This window comes from Rattus norvegicus, chromosome 18, assembly GCF_036323735.1.
Source record: "Rattus norvegicus strain BN/NHsdMcwi chromosome 18, GRCr8, whole genome shotgun sequence".
Lineage (NCBI taxonomy): Eukaryota > Metazoa > Chordata > Mammalia > Rodentia > Muridae > Rattus > Rattus norvegicus.
The window spans coordinates 24,439,638-24,459,353 of NC_086036.1; the positions used below are offsets into that span (position 1 = coordinate 24,439,638).

At 46.2% G+C, this 19,716-nt stretch overlaps 2 protein-coding genes across 3 annotated transcripts in view; both read right to left on the reverse strand.

Moving 5' to 3' along the window:
* Positions 1 to 19,716, reverse strand: part of LOC120098222 (uncharacterized) — a 702,255-nt gene that overhangs the window by 538,928 nt on the left and 143,611 nt on the right. The window lies entirely within an intron of this gene.
* The window catches only part of Gypc (glycophorin C), a 32,672-nt gene that overhangs the window by 4,717 nt on the left and 8,239 nt on the right, over positions 1 to 19,716 (reverse strand). The window lies entirely within an intron of this gene.

Sequence of the window (19,716 nt, forward strand, 5' to 3'; positions counted from 1 at the left end):
TCCCCACAGGTATAATATGATCACCATCTTGGAGTAGAGACTTCTTGGTTAGGTATCTATGGCAACTCAAGGAGCCAAAAAATACAGAGGTAGCTATGTTTATGATAATGGCAATGGGGCTCTTGATATCCCCTAATAGGAAGAGGAAGCAGAAGTCTAAGGACCTTCAACTAATTGCAGCCATTATTCTCCTCTGGCTTCTACTAGATACTAGAGTACACAGAACACAGTAGACTATGATATAGCCTCATGAGTTCACCATCTACGATGTAGGGCTTTGTGGTAATGCAACTGGCACGTGTGTGTGTGTCTCTGTGTGTGTGTGCGTGCACATGTGTATATATGTTTGAAATTCAAAAATATGTTTGTATACAAATGTGCTTGTTTGTAGGTGGGTGCCTGTGTACTTGTGTGTGGAAATCTGAGTTTGTTCTTGGTGACGTGCATCTTACTCTTTGAGACAGTATCCATCATGAACTAGAGCTCCCTGATTCAGCCAGGATGGCCGACCACTTAGATGCGTTGGTCCTCTCTACTCTGCCCCTCTAGCGTTAGGATTACAGATGCACCCTGCCATACCTGCCCATTTTATCTGGGTTTTATGGATGCAGATTCAAATTTTTATGCTTTGCACAGCAGGCACCTTGCCAGCTGAGCCATGTTCCCAGCCTCTGATGTGTCTGGTTTTGTTTTGGGGTTATCTACACTCTAGCTTTAGGTAAGAAAGCCCAAACACCTTCCTGGATGACCAAATAGAACTCTGATTGAATCATTACTTTGGTCTGCTATTTGTTTCTATCTCCCCAGGAAAAGTTAATACAACACTGTTGCCTCTAACCACAGAGGCTCACACTGGCTAGACACACAGTAGGGTATTTATGGTGGGATGAAGACCTGTACTGCCATGTTTAACAGAAGCCATCTGATGGTCTGCTCATGCCAAGTGTGGCTTTGTTATTGCTTCATATCTCATATTGCAATGATCTTCCAGAGAGATGCGGGCCATCAGCAGCCCACTTCACAGGCTAACACTGAAACGCTGGCGTGTGATGTGCTTGTGGTCACAGAGCTTAGTCAGGGGCAGGCTGGGGCTTCATGACTTATTTGGGGTACATGTTCTTTATTTCAGCCTCTCCCCAACTGCTCTCCCCATTTCAGGATTAACTATCCAGTGAGCAAGGCCCACTCTATGGAGCTATCCAAGTTCCTGAGATTGCTACTGTGTGTTTGTCTGCAGCCCTTGGATCTGGCACGAGGGAACATACCTCAGTTGTACCTCTAGATACGACGTATGCTATCTCCTCTCCTTGGGAATGCAGGAGAGGAAGCAATTTATTAGACTACGGAAATAACAGTACTAAATTAGAAATCTCATTACAAATTAAAGCAGAGAAGGGCACACCAGGTTCATGTAATCATTGAAATTGTAGTACAATGAGATCTTTCTACCCAGGACAGTCGCCACATACATTCTCGATCTGACAATACACTGGCTGCTGAAGTCTAGATGGGGGAAGTAGGTAGGAGACAGCCAGGATAGCAGCCCGAGGTGAAGTTCACCCAAAACATGAACGAATCCTGTACACACGAGTGTATGGTATTCTCAACCACCAGAACATCATAGATCAGTAAGAAAGAAAAGCATTTGTTTAGGGGAGCTAAACAGTTGGCAAAGAAGCTCAAAGACCCACGGCCTCTTTCCTATTAGGCAAATGCTCTGACACTGAGAGATGTCTCCAGGATAGCATCTACTTTTAAGAAAGAATTAGGGCCCAGATATGGTGGCCCACACCTTCAATCCCAGCACTCTAGAAGCAGAGACAGGTGAACTCTGAGTTTAAGCCCCTAAGTTCCTAGTCATCCATAGTTGCACAATGAGACCTGTCTCAAAAAGAAAGGACTGGTAATTGCTTTCTGTATAGCACAGGGTCATTGTTCTCACCATTTAAAATGTTTAGCTGATGCCAGTCCCGGTGAGTTGTTATTACTTTCATTTGATGAATTTGCATGTCAAGCCTTGCCCCCACCCATGCATCTTCCATGGGTCAAACAGCCTACTCATGCATGAGAAGCAGAAGTTATTAATTTCTGGGTGGTGGAGATGGCTCAGTGACTAACAAGGATTTCTGCATAAGCACAGGGATGTGAGTTCAAATCCTCAGAACCTACATAGAAAGCTGGTATGACTAAGTGAACCTATAACCCCAGTGCTGGGACAGGGATAGAGGTTGAACATTGATTGCTGATCTGGCCTCTGTATTGTTCACAGGTGTACACACACACACACACACACACACACACACACACACACACACACACACACAGAGTTTAGTCCCAGGTAGCTTAGAGCCAATGTGTAATTCTTCTACCATAGAAAAACCTTGGCATTCTGGCTTTCAGACAAGGCAAGTGGTGGTTTGAATGAGTTGAAGGAGGTGGTCCCCTGTCTTGCTTAGGGTTTCTATTCCTGTGATTAAAGCATCATGACTAAGAGCAACTTGAGGAGGAAAGATTTATTTGGCTTACATAGCCTAAGTCACAGTCCATTGGGAAAGGTCAAGACAGAAACTCAAGGCAGGCACTGGACATGAAGGAATGCTGCTTCCTGGCTTTTACATTATGACTTCTCAGCTTGCTTTCTTGTACAATTCAGGATCATCTGCCCAGAGGTGGCAGTGCCAACATCGATGTAGACACTTTGACATCAATTACTAATGAAGAAAATGTTCTACAGACTTGCCTACAGGCAATCTGACGGAGATGTTTTGTCAGTGGAAGCTCGATCAAGACTTCACTGCTTGTGCTTATGAAGGGTTTGCTCTACAACTGAACAGACTAGATACTGGGATGGGACAATGCCAAGGCCACTGAGGTCTATTTGTTCTCCTTTGGGGGAGGAGGAAGACTACTTTGGGAGCAGTTGGTGTGGCTTTAACACACAGGGATTGGGGGCATTATATCTTCTAATATGTCTCTGTCAAGCTGACTGATCACTACAGTGAATGGGAACCAAGTTGTTAGTGGGGAGCTGAAGTCAAGAAGAGCAGACACCATGTGACAGAAGTGATCCAGTGACAATGCTTGGGAGAAACCAATCTTCCTGGACACAATCCATTCCCGACATGTGGGAAGTCATGTCTTCTAGGTCTGTTCCTCCACACCCGGTTAAACTGCTTTCCAATATGTCTTCAGCAGACAACAGATATCTTCTTGTGGGCTGGTCTGCTTGGAACTGGTTTGTTATCTGTTTACATCTTTTCTTGTGGTTGGAACCAATGGGAGATCATCCTTCCAGATAAAAGGTAGATTTCTATCTGGCAAACTGTAGACCAGGAAACTCTGAGTGGATGTGCATGATTTGACAATGATCGATTCATCTGGGTCCTTTGGGGAGAGAACATTATCTTCTGTTTTTCCTGAAAGGAACTGAGGTGGAGCAAAAAGTGGGGAATGGCCAGTAAGAAGGCGCGGTGGGTCAAAGTACTTTCCACCATGAAGCCCGATGACCTGAGTGAGCTCAATTCCTGGGACTTACATAGTGGAAGAAGCAAACTGACTCCTGCAAGCTGTCCTCTGGTCTCCACATGTGATCCATGGCATGTGTACTTATGTGCAGGCAGGTGTGCATGTGTGCCCCCATACCTCCATACCCACATTACATAGGTAAACCACAAAGTAAATAAAACTCAGTAATAATAACAGTAATAATAATAATAAACAATAAGAGTTAATGAAGAATGCAGGGCATGTCATTGGGATATAAGAAAAGGCATGGATTTCTCACTCTAGAATTCTGTTGCTGCAACATCCTTCACGCATATTAGAACCTACTTCATTAGGATTCCAGCGTCAACTAAAGACCAACAACTCTACCGGAATCTTCCAGCTTCTCATCCACAAAACAAGAATTACAAGAGTTACTGATTTCTTACAACCTTTCTTCCTTCCAGGATTATTGTTAATATGTGCTAAGGATCAAGTACAGTGCCTGGCATAGTTCCGATCATTTGGATATTTGTTATTATCTGTGGGGTTTTGAATAGGTATGGCCCCCGTAGACTCATGTATTTGAATGCTTGGGCCATGAGGAGGTACTATTAGGAGGTGTGGCCTTGTTTTAGTAGGTGTGACCTCGTTGGCGGAAATGTGTCATTGAGGGGGTGGGCTTTGAGGTCTCCTGCACTCAAGCTCTGCCCAGTGTGTGGAATCAGATACTCCTCCTGGCTGCCTGCAGAAGACAGACTCCATCTGTCTATCTTCAGATCAAGATATAGAACTATCAGCTCCTCCAGCACCAAGGCTGCTGCACAACACCATGCTTTCTGTCATGATACGGATGGACTCTAAAACCATAAGCCAGTTATTATTAAATGTTGTCTTTTATATGAGTCGCCAGGTCATGGTGTCTCTTCACAGCAATAAAACCCTAACTAAGACATTATCATTGCCAAAACTGTTGTCATGACTAAGGTGAAGATGATATATTGGTTTGAATGAGAATGGCCCCATAGTTTCATATATTTGAATGCTTAGTCACCAGAGAGTAGAACTGTTTGGGATGGATTAGGAGGTGTGGCCTTGATGGAGGTGTGCCACTGGGGATGGACTTTAAAGTTTCAAAAGTTCATACCAGGTCCAGCTAGTCAGTCAGTCAGTCTGTCGGTCTGTCTCTGTCTCGTTTTCTCTCTCTTGATAGGTCAGTGATGGATTGGACTCCCCCCTCCCTGCATAACTATTTAGCTATACATACCTCTTGCAATGAATTTAAAACTGCATGTCATGTCAGTACCACCAGAGGAAGACAGGTATGTGAGAGAGGAATCAGTGGGTCCCTGTGTCTCTCATCACAGAAGTAGCCTTTCTCTGCTCTTAATTTGCCTCTTTAATTGGCTTATTGAGGATGGGCAGAGCCTACCTTATTAGAGCTGCCAAGGCTCAGTCTCTGACCTTAGTAACTTCTACATGAGCTTTGGAAGGGTACTGGTTCCACTCTGTATTCACAGTTTCCAGGTCATAGGAATAGACCTCTACTTGGCCTATCTGCCACTCTCCTGCCTCAGCGCCATGGACTGCTCCCTCTCAAATCACAAGGGAGAAACAAACCTTGCACCCCATAAGATGTGTCTGTTGGGCATTTTGTCACAGAGATGTAAGAGTAACAAATACACAGATATTTAATAAGGGAAAGGCACACTTGGTTGGACAACTGTACCAACCCAGGCCACAAACCAGAGCTTAGGGAGTGCCTCATTTATATAAAACCCTTCAGAGGGGCAGAGCAGGTGACCTGATAAAACTTGCCTTGCAAGTGTTAGGACCTGGGTTTAGGCACCAGAATCTATGTTTTTTAAAAAAAATGTCAGATGCATACCTGTCACTCTAGCAGGGAATCCCTGAGGTTCAATGGTCAGCCAATCTAGTCTATCTGGAGAGTGCCAGGCCAGTAAAACCCTCTCTTAAACAAAACACGCCTCCTGAAGAATGACACTTCAAGCCGTCCTCTGGCATCTACAGCACATACCACTCCGGAGCGTGCACTTCACAGGAAGTGCTTCTCGAGGTCCTCTAAGTACAACTTCTTATACGACTGCTTAGTACAAACTGACGTTCTCTAAACAGTGAGCCCACAGAGGGACGCTAAGCTCCCAGTAACACTGATGGCTGTCATTTATTAAGTTTCTGGCATGAGCTCCCTGGACAGAGGCTGAGGATCATGCCTTCCTCGAGCATGTACTTTGCACACACTCATACACTCGACTCAAGCACGGATCAGTAGCCCCGAGTCACACTGCACAGATGTCTAAGTCCTTGCTTCCCAACTGGCTCTTGTAGGCCCATGTTTGCCACTTCTCTAAAGGACTCAGCTAACGTAAGTAGACAATTGCATTTTCAGTATAACTGGGTACCTAATGATGTGACTCAATGACCTTGATCAGATTCCATGTGTAAATAATAATGATTCAGTTAGCCATGCTAACTCTAGGAGGCTCATTTGCCTGCTCATGGGGCAAGGTGTTCTTTCCTTCCTGGGCGGCAGCAGATCCCATGTCTACAGTTGGGTAGGAGGAGGTAGAAAGAAGTTTTGCAACCTTCACTTGGATAGTCTCTCTGTGTGTGGCTGTGAGACAGCCTCGTGATGAGAGGCTGAGATTTCACAGCCTCCATCATGGCAGACAGCAGAGCTCCAACAGGCAGGGTGAGCAAATGAAGGCTTGAGCACTCTGAGGCAGCAGAAGGCAGAGCGTGGCCCCAAAGAGGAAAGTCCATTAGGAAAGCACCCTGGAGGGAAGGAAGGGCAGGGGAGCAGGAAGTGGGTATCCTTCCTGCCCTTTCTGCAGTGTCCTTTCCTCTTGACCGTGGGAGACTCTGAGAGAGCAGCAGGGTACAGGACAGCTATGGAATATGCAGAGGAGAACCTCTCTTTGAGGGCTGTGGTCGGGCTTGCAGGAAACCATACTGATAAGGACCAGGTGGGAGTCATAGACACTGCTCCTGACACTGCAAACTGCTTAGCTCTCTACAAGCTGGTGTAAATTCCTCAGATAATGGGTTCCCTACATCAAACTTAACTTTCTTAAAAGATTTTAGGAAAAGACTTAGGGTGTTTTAGGGCCAAACTTTCAAGGTGAAAATTCTTTTTTGCAGAACCCCAATGCTATCGATCACACTGGCTTCTCTGGGCAACAACACTACAGTTTGACTCAAATGCTAGACTTGCATTTGAAAAGGGTATGGTGGAAGACAGACTGCATTTGGGTTTAAATTTTGGGAATCCACTGTCTGGGTAGGGGTAAAGACAGTAGTATGCAAATAAAATAACACGACCCTTTCAAAAAGTCATGTCACAGTTCCTGAAGAGGTCTCCTTAGTGGGTGACACAGGGAGCTTGGAATTTGATATCAGATTTGGCAGGAGTCTTAACTTCTCATCCATCCCAGCTACACAGGCTCTAGTATGTAGAGAAAGACATGAGAATATCCCGGAGGGCTCCCTCCCTATGGGTGACAGCTCCTATGTGAGATCTTTTCTTATCCTCTTGTATGCACATGTGGTCATAAGCATACACACACACACACACACAGACACTAACATGCATACACACACACACACACACACACACACACACACACACACACACACACTCAGAAATTAGAAGCCTGGCCTTGTGCTGTGGGAGATGAAATGGCAGAAGGCTCAGGGCCAGTGTTAACTTATCCTCTGAACCATCTGGGTTTCCTGAAGGTTCCCGTGTGCTATTTACCCTTCTCCAACCCTCCAAGTCCTGACTGCGAGGTATCAGGGAAGGAAAAACACTCATGGGAGTCACCAGTTCATTTCCTCTTCACATCTGGGATGGAATCAGGAAGCTGCCAGCCCATAGTCCCACCCCTGTCATGTCTTTGTCTGTGCTGGGGGGAAGATAGGTCATTTCTCTCCACCATTCCTGCCCCATGATTCCTTTACGCCCTGCCCCCCCACTGTTTCCCTAGCTGTTAGAATGTTCTATGAACTTCTCAGATTGTCGCCCTTGGCAAGCTCCTGCTCCATCTCCCCCATTCCCTGTCCAGATCTTGTGATTCGCATGTGCCCACGTTAATTTATTTTTTTAAGCAAAAAAGTCACAGATGCATATATAGCCCTTCCTCTTGTCAGCTGAAGTTCTACCACACAAACCAGCTGCCATGTAAATTTAGTGTTTCTTTGATAGAAAGTGATAAATACCAGCGACTAATCAGAGGGAAACCAATACACATATACCCAATTTCACAGCAGGAATCCATAAAATTCCTGCTGGCTCCTTCAAGGAAGTGTAGTTGAAGTCTGAACCCAGGTAGGTGGGCAGACTGATACAGCTTCCTGCTGCAGTGATCAACGCCACACCCCTCACCACTTAGCAAGGTCTCTGCTCTTCAGAATCAGCTTTGAGTCCCGCCATATTTGCCCTGGAAGAAGTGTCATCAAAATGCGATCTCCCAACAGGCTGCTGTGATTATTTCTTTAAAGGTGAGGAGATTTTGTTCATCAAACCCGATAACAGAATAAAATTAGTTATCCCCAGAAAACCACTAGGCAGTGTCAGGATTGGGTCCATTGTTCAACCAAGAGTAAAAATTCCTTACCCAGGAGACGACCTAAAACCAGGACGGATTTCATGTCCTTGCATTCTTTTGACATATGGATGCTTTCGTATGGGATCAAATGTAGTTTTCTATTTTATACCTTTCAACTTACTCCTTTTGAGTTTTGTTTGGGGAGTTAAAAAGATGAGACTTTGGGAGAGAAGAACAAGAGCGTATGAGTAGCTAAGCCCATAAGTCTCACTAGCTCATTTTACTCTTTTCCTTGTCTTATTACTTAGTCCACCGTCACTATTATGTTCAGTGTTATCAGTAAGTTTTTGTCCTTTGTCTCCCGGGGTGAGTGATGGACAAGAGAAGATCCTAAAGATGAGGGTGTGAAAGCTGAGTCCTTTTGTGTGAGCACCGAGTAGATGCTGTGGAAAAGAAGGTCTACGAAGACGGTGTAATAGCTTAAATCAGAATGGCCACCATAGACTCATACTGAATGTTTAAGGAATGGCATTAGGGGGTGTGGCTTTGAAGAAGTGTCTCACTGGGGGTGGCTTTGAGGTTTCAAATGCTCAACTCGGGCCTAATGTTCTCTCTTTTCCTCCTGCCTGCTGATCCTGATGTAGAACCCTCAGCTACCTCTCCAGCACCACGTCTACCTGTGTGCTGCCGTGCTTCCGACCATGACACTAGACCTCTGAAGCTGTAAACCAGCCCCAATTAAATGTTTTCTTTTGTAAGATTTGCCACGACCATGGTGTCTCTTCACAGCAATAGAAACTTTAAGACAGAGATATTCTTTATAAATCCTGGAGGAGGGGCAAGTACAACTAGAAAGAATATTTTCAGGGTCAAGCAAGATGGCTTAGTAGGTAAAGGTATCACTACCAAGCCTGACAACCCGATTTCAGCCCTCGGGACTCACATGGTCAGGGTCACAGGAAGGAAAACCTTAACACTATTGAAAGGCCAGAGGCTGCAGCAGGACTGTGATTAAAAGTTAACGAAGGGACTGGCCATGAGTAGGGAAAGGCAAGAGGGTTATGAATAACTTAGTCTATATTTCTGTAAATGGAATTATTAAATCACAATAATCACTTCAACAATTAAAAATAAAGATGCATTACACACGTTCAAATTTACATAAAATATATATTTTACTTGGGAATGTAAGTAAGAGCGAGCTTTGGCTAAGCATATGTGAGGCCCTGGGCTCCATCGCTAGCACCAAATATAGAAAAAGAGATGGTGCTGAGTGTCATGGGAGGCATCCCTGATATGGACCAACAGACGAGTAAGGAACACTTCCCGGAGACTGGCTTTGGAGTTCTGGGTCTGCCTGGTGACCTGGCCTGCTATTGAGGGAGGACACACTCAGAGGGGCGACCGCTCAGTCCTGGCTCTCAACTCTGGCCACATACACTTCACCTAGAACTCTTTCGAAAACCCCCGTTAGGCTGAGTGTGGAGCTTAGTGGCAGAGCATGTGTTTGGCAAGTGCGAGGTTCTAAGTTCTATCTCTGGCACCACCACGATAAAAACAAAATAAAACACCACTGTCTAGGTCCCATTCTATTAGGATTGCCGACTAAAACTGCAAGATTTCTGATAAGCTTCATTCTAAAATAAACAACAAGAGTGTTTTAGTGTAAGTGCACCCCAAACACTGGGACCCACAGATGTTCATCTGAAATCCCTAGAAGGGCAAAGTCAGAGAAGCTTGGAAGCTAAAGGAATTTAAAGGTAGAGTATGATGCTGTCAAGCAGGGTGTGTGTGTGTGTGTGTGTGTGTGTGTGTGTGTGTGTGTGTGTGTGTGGTGTGTGGTGTGTGTGGTGTGTGTGGTGTGTGTGGTGTGTGTGTGTATGTGGTGTGTGTGGTGTGTGTGTACTGTGTGTGTGTATGTGGTGTATGTGGTGTGTGTGTACTGTGTGTGTGTGTATGTGGTGTGTGTGTACTGTGTGTGTGTATGTGGTGTGTATGTACTGTGTGTGTGGTGTGTGTGGGGTGTGTGTGTACTGTGTGTGTGTGGTGTGGTGTGTGTGTACTGTGTGTGTGTGTGTGTATGTGTGTGTGCACGTGCGTGCGCGTGCATGCATGCATGAGCATATGGAAGTCTAATAGGTCCTCTAGGAGAGGAGAAGGCAGCCTGAGGGCCAGCCAACATGGCTTCTAATCTAACTATACCTTAGGAGAAATACATTGACACCTCTTCAGGAATCTCAAAGTCTCAGCATTAAAAGAGGACAGTAGTGTCAGACTCACAAAATCCTATGACATTTCACACTTCACAACCCCATGATCCCAGTGGGTCTCCATCTGCAATGCCCCACTAGCTCCCCAAGGCCCCTCAGTAGCTCTGCTCCACCAAGGCTCCTAGCAAAGTGAGTTCCAAGGATCCGACTCAGATCCTCATCTTGGAAGGCAGGCAGTCTACCAACTGAAGCCATCTTCCTACTCTTACACTCCTACATGTTCCTGCGCATGCTCTGTTGCCAAGGCTGTTATCAGCTTGACCTACTGTGGGATGCAGGAAATGAATGAGATTTCCTGGGTCTCAGTCTCCTATTTCTGAGAACTGTGGCTCTAGGGACAGGTCCAAGACAGCAGCTGCCGAGTGTCTGGCCCAGGCCCACTTTATCAGCACCAACTGCACAGTGCAGAGTCTCCATATCCCGCTGCAGCTGCTTGATAAGAGACTGAGCTACTGTTTCAGGCTTATCAGAGGGCAGACCTGGGTGGAGAGGCCACTTCTATCAGCATACAGAGAGAGGGAAAAGGCTCTCTGAAGAAATATAAGCCCTCACACTCATACACACGGGTGGGTGCTGTCTCTTCCTTCAGCTACTCTCTACCTGGCTGACATACACGATCCAATACACTTTTCAGGAAGGTATAGATCACTCCATATCCTTTTATGACAAAGTGACAAGATGCCATCGGCATCCCTACCCGAGAAGTAACTAGAATTCAGAACTGCTTAGGGTCTGAAGCAGAGCACAGGCTGGACACGCCATCCAAGAGGCCAAGCCCTGCAGGTGGTGGAGCCATCTGGGTCCCTTAGCCCGCGAGTGTGTATGTATATATGCGTGCACAAATATGTACAATGGTGATATGTATGTAGTGCTTACATGAAACTATTTGCTCCTTGATATGAAGTCACCTAAAGTACACGATGACCCAAAGGAAAGATGACAGACTGTGGTCTCAACCGTGAGCGAGTTACTTTCCTTGTCTTAGGTCTGCTTTTCACCGCTCACTGTGGCCCTGTCCAGTTACTCTATGCTTCTCCCATTGTACCTTCCTACCACAGGTTCATGAAGAGGAGAGGGTTTTTCGGTTCACAAGTTTGGATTTAGCCTCTGATCAGGTGTCTCACTGCCCTGTGGCTGCACTGTGGCAGTGTGCCGAGCTGTGCACAGGGCATGCTATGCCTCTCAGAGACCCAGTTCTCTTCTGCTTCTCCCAGATCTTTCTCAAACATCACCTGCCCGTATCCCCTGGCTATACTCTATAAAATGGCACGCCCTCGGGCTGGGAAGATGGCTCAGTTGGTAGACTGCCTGCCTTCCAAGATGAGGATCTGAGTCGGATCCTTGGAACTCACTTTAAAGAAGAGTAGGGTGGTGTTTCTGTAATCTCAATGCTTGGGGAGGAAATGAATGGATCCTAGGGCTCCCTGGTCAGGTAGGGTAACTGAGATTATCCAAGACCTCCACAAGCATGTGCATATACATGCGTGCATACATACTCCCACATTTGCATCTTCATATATGAACATGCATGCACATGTATATACACACATTCACATAGAGACACACACAGATACATACAGGCACACAGACACAGACACATGGACAAACACAGACCAACACGAACTCATGCGTGTGTACACACACACGTGCACGCACACACACACACACACACAAACACACACGCACGCACACACACACGGCCCTTCTCTCTTCCACCTTCCTCATCTCTTCGGATGGAATATTCTCCCTAATCCTTAACACTATCCAATGGATTTAGCCTTCTTCTGTATGTCTGTCCACTCTCACTAGAACATGAACTCTTCTTGCGGATCACTGCTGGTCAAGTGGTCATCCTCATTGTCACGTCTTTGGGGCCTGGCACATAGCTGGTATTCAATATATAATTTCTGGGCCATGGGCTTACTGACACTGGTTGAAGAGGCAAAAAGGGAAACTGAGGGCAAACCTGAATAGATTACCTGCTCTTTATCCATAAGACATCTCTCTTGCTACAGTCTACTGCTCTTAGGTGACTCTAAAATTTTTGATTATGTATGTATGTAGGCATTTTTGTGTGTGTACATGTGTGCATATGCATGCATTCTTACGTGCATGTGCGCACAGGTATGCACATGCTGTGGATCACATGTGGAAGTCAGGAGAAAATGGGTGAGAGTTGTCTGTCCTCTTCCTCTACCACATGGGTCTCAGGGATTGAACTCCTGCTATCGAGCTTTACTTTGTGGTAAGTGCATTTACCAACAGCGTCATCTCACCCTCCCTTGTGTGACTTTAAAACCATCTACTTGGGGTTGAGGATTTAGCTCAGTGGTAGAGCGCTTGCCTAGCAAGCGCAAGGCCCTGGGTTTGGTCCTCAGCTCCGGAAAAAAACAAAAAACAACAACCACCACCACCACCACAACAACAACAAAAATAAAATAAAACCATCCACTCCAGGAGCTGGGGAGATGGATCAGTGTAAGAGTGCTTACTATGTAAGAATGAAGACCTGGAGTTACATGCTAGGATCTGTTAAGAGCAAAGTCTGGCTGCTTCTGTAGCTGTACCCTCAGTTACATGGCTGTCCTCCAGTGTAACTCCAGGCTTAGTGACAGACCCCATCTCAAAGGAATTAAGGCAGAGAGTGATAGAACAGGTACCTGTCGCTTTTTCTAGCCTACGGAATGCACAGGTGCACACACTGACATACAAGTGCACCTACGCACACATTCAGATGTACAGGGAACACCTCCAGTGTGTGGGTCAGGGTGGTCCTTGTAGATGAAGTTTCATGACACATGACTTCCTAACCTCCAGTGGCCCATCCCCACACCTTTCTCGGTCCCAAAGCTTCACTCCCCTCTACTCTTGAGAGTCAGAATTCAGACAGCTGTCTTGTCTCTATGCATGAAAAACTTCTTGTGACACTTGTTACATCAGTGATGATACACTGTGTCACAGGTAAGACAAGCCCAGTTCAGGGTCAGCGAGAAACCTACTGTGCTTGGGAGACATCATAATTGGCAGATACAGGTACACTTAACCCTAGAGTCTCAATTTCCCAAGTGGGCATACCTTCAGTATGATATAAACCTAGTCTGGCCCATCCCATGTGAAGAGTTTGCCCATATTGGGGTGCCACATAGTATTTTATGAATATGGGAGAGGGATGGTGGAGCCCCAGCTTTAAGGTCAGGGGGAGCCTGTCGGACACTCCATATGCCTGCTCCACATTCCCTCCGGAACCTGCTTAGGTGAGCGGAGGCTTCTCTGAAGGACAATGGCAGAGCCTGGGGTGCCAATTTGGCGCAGGGGGTGATGGGATGGCCAGGATCAGCCATAAGAAGGCCCTAAGCTGGCAACCAGGGCAATGAAGATGAGGAATGGGCACCATTGTGCTTTTGGGGACAAGTTATTAGCCAGATGTGGCCTGGGCAGCTTCACGCTGCTACTTGTACCCTGACCTCAGCTGTAGAGCTCCTTCCTCTCCACAGGTACCCAGCCCAGAAGCTGGTCTCTTTAGACAGCTGTAATGGGCTGGGCTGGGTCTGAACTTGGACATTATGTCAGTCAGTCTGTTTAAGAGAGGAGTTGGCAGATTTTTTTTTTCCTGCAGAGCTGGAGAATAAATAGTTTAGGCTAGGTCAGTCTGTGGCAACGGTTCAGCCACCACAGTGAAACAGTGCGGCTGTGTTCTAAATCCACCTCACAAAAACAGGCTGCACGGCTAGGACGGAGGATGTCTCAGGCGGTAACAGCTCACGTTGCTCACACAAGGACCTGAGGTTAACCCTAGAACCCATGCAAAAATGATAGCACATGCTTGTGATCCCAGAGCAAAAAAAGGGGGGGGGTATGGGTGGGCAGAATCTCGGGGCTCTCTGGCCAGCCAGCCAACCAGCTAATAGGTGAGAGCTGGGTCAAGGAGAGAGTTAGTGAAACCCAAGATTGTTTTCTGGTCTTTCCATGCACGTGCACACACATGCACTCTCACACAGGTACAAACACACCAATCTGCCCACACGCATACATTAAAAAATGCAAAACCAAAAACCCAAAAAGACGAACCAGAAGAAACCAGGCAGTGGCTTATGCTAGGTAGCCTGCTGTTTACAGAGGAGAAATGACAGAAGGGGGCAGGGAAGACCAGCCTGTGTACAGAGGGAATGACGACCGTTAGCCAGCTCCAAGGAAGTAATAGACTCTGGTATAACAGAGCTCATGGGCTGGAAACGGATTCTCAGGGCATCTGCATGTTTTAAGATCACCGTGTTTGACTGCAGCATCCTCAACTATGCACCTCCCTTCCTTCAGCATTGTCTGTTTTCTCTGTGGGCAACAAGCATCATTTCACTCAAATGTTTATAAATAGGGTTGTTTTGAGCCGACTCTAAAGGATCTGGGATTCTTACGTAGGAAACGACCCAAGGGTAATTGCCAAAGCTTGGCACAAAGAAACGTACTTAGTTTATGTGAAGGAACTTTCTTTTAATCTTGTGAATGAAAACTCTTTTTCTAAAACTCCTCATTTCCTGTGCCCATGAGGGCTGGTGTTATGGAGGGGACACTGAGGGAGCTGTGCTAATCGAGTTCAGACCATAGCCACCCCACCCCCAAAACTCACACACACTCACAGGGAAGTTCTGTGCTCCATGACAGGGCTTCACATACCTCACCCACCCATGTGAACATAGGAACATGGGCATGGCCTTGTGTCTTCTGGAAGCCAGGCCACTTCTGCATAGTGCAAGGACTTCTGCACACCAATCCTTACTTTTCCTTTGGTATCCTTCCAATTCAGCCTGACTTAACTCATTCTCTAAGTTATGTCATCAACTAACAGAGAAACACAGATACTTTCCTTCTTCAAACACAGGGTGATTTGTGTGTGTGTGTGTGTGTGTGTGTGTGTGTGTGTGTTCATGCACATGTGTGTAGCTGTGTGCATATGTTAGGGTGTATGTTCAAGCTAGAGGTGAACCTTGGAAGCTCTTTCTCAGGTGTTGTTCATCTTGTTATTTGAGATAGGGTCCCCCTGGCCTGGGGCTCTGATCTCAAGAATGTAAGGCTAGCTGGTTAGCAAGCCCCATAGAACCTCTAGTCTCTACATCCCATCCCCTGCACAGGGGCTACAAATCTGTACCACCCTGCTGTGCTTTTCTAGGGATTAAACTTCTGGTTGCATAGCAAGTGCTTTCCCTAGCAATCTATAGCCCAGCCTAGATACACAGTTTTGATTCAACTAGGTAAAACTATATCATGTTAAGTAGAAATTCAGTGTAACTTAGCATTAGCTAAAGAGCGGTTGAGGGCAGGCTGAATCCACATTTCTTGAAGCTATTCTTTAAATATTCACATGCCTGTTTAGATAGTAACTCAGTCATTAAGAGGACATTAGGCAACTGGATCCCAAAGCTGAGTCTGTGCAACAGAATACCCTTCACCAGAACTGGGCACAGTGCATTCCAGTCATGACCTGTACCCACTCTGTGTGTGGGGATACTCATTACCTTCATTTCTCAGACTGGAGAGCCATGACAAGGTGGCCCACCATAACTCTGCATATTATCAAGCATGGGTGCATGAGCTAGTCCACCAACATCTGTGGATAAACCGTTTCCATCCTAGAACTTTCTATCCAGCTTCTCTTTCAACTTTCCAGGTTTTCTTTATTTTTCTAAATTAGAACATTATTGAATTAATGTGTGTATGTGAATGCGTGTTTGTCTGTGCTCATGGGTGTGCAGGTACCTGCAGAGGTCTGAAGAGGGTTTCAGATCTTCTGGAGCTGGAGTTATTGTCCACCTGATGTGGGTTTTGGGGTCTGATTCTCATGATTGCCCTTGACCACTGAACAATCTCGCTAGCCCCATGATTCCCAGTTTTTCTTTATGGTATCCACCTGGCATTGCTGAGGTGAGGTTAAGAATTTTCTTCATAAGCCAGAGGGTGGTGGCACCCTTTCTTCCAAATCTAGTGAGACAGAGGCAAACAAAAGAACTCCGAATTCAAGGCTGGCTTGTGAAAAATCAAGTTCTAGTACAGCTTGGGCTACACAGAGAAACCCTGTCTTGAAAAAAAAATAATCACAAACAAACAAACAAACAAACAAACAAACAGGTTTTTTTTCCCTGGGATTAATTGGCAAAATGGCAAACTAGGTCTGGACAGAGATGAACAATGAACCACAATGAGATTTTACAAGGTCGTGGGATAGAAATTAGTCATCCAGATGGGTCTGCTGAGATCCAAGGCCATGGCATCTTCATGGAGACCAAAGCCAATAGTGGCTCACTGCGCTGGCTCTGAGAGCCACTGGGCCACACGTTTTACATCTGCCTCAAGATAGACATCACAAGGGTTCCAAGGCAGCGTGGCTCCTTGGCCTCTCACTTCCTATTCAGCTGGCTCACGTGGAGATTCTGTCTTTTTCGTATTTTTGTATTTCAACATAGGCATTTTTTTAGACTTGTTGGTGCTAGAAAATTAATTAAAGCTAAAAATAACTGCAGTGGAGATTTGAGTTAATACCATCATTTTTGTAAGCGTGACTTAGGGTAGGGACCTCAGGAGGGAAGCCACTTCTTTTGAAAATGCAGGGATACGTGGCAAGGATTCCAGCTCTGTTAGATGATTCTGAAATAGGTGAGGCTGGACTAGGTGTTCTTATGTGATACAGACCTCTTTGGTTCTCTCATGCTTTTAGGTCTTGACTTCCAGTCAACAGTATCCATGTGCCCTATGTCTCCTACAGTTCTCTCACAGACAAGACTCACTGGATTAAAGCCACTGTTTACAGCCTGGGAGATGGTTTAATAAGCAAAGTGCTTGCTGTGTAAGGGTGAGAACCTGAGTTTAAATCCCCCGCATATACATAATACATATGTGCACACATATACATGTGTGGTGACACGTCTGTAATCCCAAGACTTCTGAGAAGAAAGGTAGAAACAGAAGAGTTCCTGGAAGCCTGGGGACCAGCTATCGTGGCACGCACTGTGATGGAAAACAAGGGACCTTAAGTCTAACATGGTGAGGACTGCTATCCGAGGCTGTCCTGTGACTTACACAGCAAGCTCTCACACACAGCCACACACGTACAGAGCCTCACACATAGCAGCAGCTCCGGGGTGGAGGCGTTCCCGGAACCCACAGAGGGCATCACTCTAGCAAGCATCTGCCTACTGTTTCTCCTTTGGGGAACAGGGGGGTGGACTCACAGATAGGACCCACACAACCACAAACTGCCATTATATATCTGTCTGCAGACAGCATTGACAGCTGCTGTCACAGATGGGCAAGCCAGGGTGGGTGAGGAATTGCAGGCACCAGGGGTAGGCTGAAGGTTTGAGGCTTTTTTTTGTACTGCGACTGGTAGCACAGGCCTCTTGGCTCAGCTACCTGGTAGGTTGAGACAGAAGAGTCTCAAGTTCAAACCCTGACTGGATGACTTGTTGAGACCTTGCCTTAAAATTTAAAAGAGGCAAAAGAAGGCAGCGGGTCCAGCATGTACCTAACGTGCACAAACTCACAGTGACATGAAAAGGAAAAAGTCTCAGGAGATAGCTGGGCTGGTGATGTGCTTGCCCCCCAAATATAAGGTCTTTGGATTGGTCCCTAGAACCCACATAAAAAGGAAGTGGTGGTGGTGCACATGTACACTCCCAGTGCCTGCCAGTATGCACGTATGGGGATCTCCAGAGATTGCAGCAAGCTAGTCTAGCCAAATCAGAGTCTAAGTTCAGTGAGAGGTTATCTCAAAAACTAAAGTGCGAAGTGACTGAGGAGAACAGAAAACTGACCTCTGGCCTCCATGTGCACATGCATATACACACATGCCCCTGCCCCTGTGAATACATAAACACTCACACCCCCGTCAAAAAAGGAAAGAAAGAAGATGAAAAAATAAAGGCCTTTCCTTCTGGGGATGTGGGAATAACTTTGGGTCTTACTGGGGTTAAGCAGAAAGCCCCAGTCTGGCAGCTGACCAAGTCCTGGGGGAGAGAAGACACATCTGGCATCAGGGCTGGGGCATTGATAATCCTCAGGGATAGGGGTGGTGGGGATAGGGCTTGGGGTGGTGGATGTGGCCTTTTGAACTCCTAGTGCCATTTTTATGACCTGGAATTGAGAGTCTACGTGGAGGGCATTGTGGTTGAGTGAAAGACTGCATGTGTGTGTGGCCCTGAATTGGACGGTGTGGACCTTGTATGGCCCAGTGCCACATGCTGCTTTCCTTTGTATGTCTGGGCTAAGGTCCTGGCTTTGGGCTTTGCCCATCTCTGATTGTGGTGATTAAAATGTGAATGTTCCCCCACGGCTTGTGTGTTTGAAAACTCTTGGTCCCTCACTGGTCCTGTTTTAGAAGGTTGGGGACCCTTGAAAGAACTAGGTGACTCAAGGACTGCCTTGGGGTTGATAGCCCCTCCCCACTTCCTGTTTGTGCTCATCTGCTTCCCGGCTACATCTGCTTCCTGACTACAGTAACAATGTGACTAGTCTCCTCCTGCCTCCTCAACTGTGACAGATTAAATCACCTTGAACTGTGAGTCGAAACACATTCTTCCTTCCTTAAGTGGCTTCTTGTCTGGAACGATCAGAGCAATAGGAAAAGTAGCCAACACACTAGACTATGTACACACCAAATACAAGTGATCAGTGTAAACCCGAGACCAGCGGTTCTCTACCCATTGGTCGAGACCCTCCCGGGGTCACATATCAGATATCTACATATCAGAAACTTACATTATGATTCATAACAGTAGCAAAAAAGTTATGAGGTAGCGATGAAATTATTTTATGGTTGGGATCACTACAACATGACTAAATGTATTAAAGGGTCACAGCATTAGGAAGGTTGAGAACCACTGTCCTAGACCGTCCACCAGGACTGTCTGCTAGTTCTTTCTGCCTAACTCCCTCTTAACCACCTTTAGGTGCTGCTTGAGTGTCTCTGTCTTCCCTACAGAGGATCCTCTTTCAACCACTGACCTACAATAAATACCATTGATTCTGGAATAATGAGCCACAAGTCTCAAACTTTTAAGTGAAGAGAGTAACCCAGTCTCATGGTTTAACAAGCCAAAGAAGGGCTCATGAGATGGCTTTGTGGGTAAATGTGTTTGTAGTATTAGCTTAATGAAGAAAGGTTAGGTCAGTGGAACCCACCAAAAGACAGGCATGGTGGCTCATATCTGTAATTTAAACACTCTTACAGTGAAAGAGGAGGGAGAGTGGCTGCTGCCTGGGAGGCCTGTGGACCAGCCAGCCTGAAATATACACAGCGCAGCAGAAATAAGAGATGCCCATGCCTCAGTGTGAAGGACAGAACCGACTCTTGAGAGCTGTCCCCCCCCCCCGACCTCCAAACATTGTTCCCTGACTTCTGCATGTAT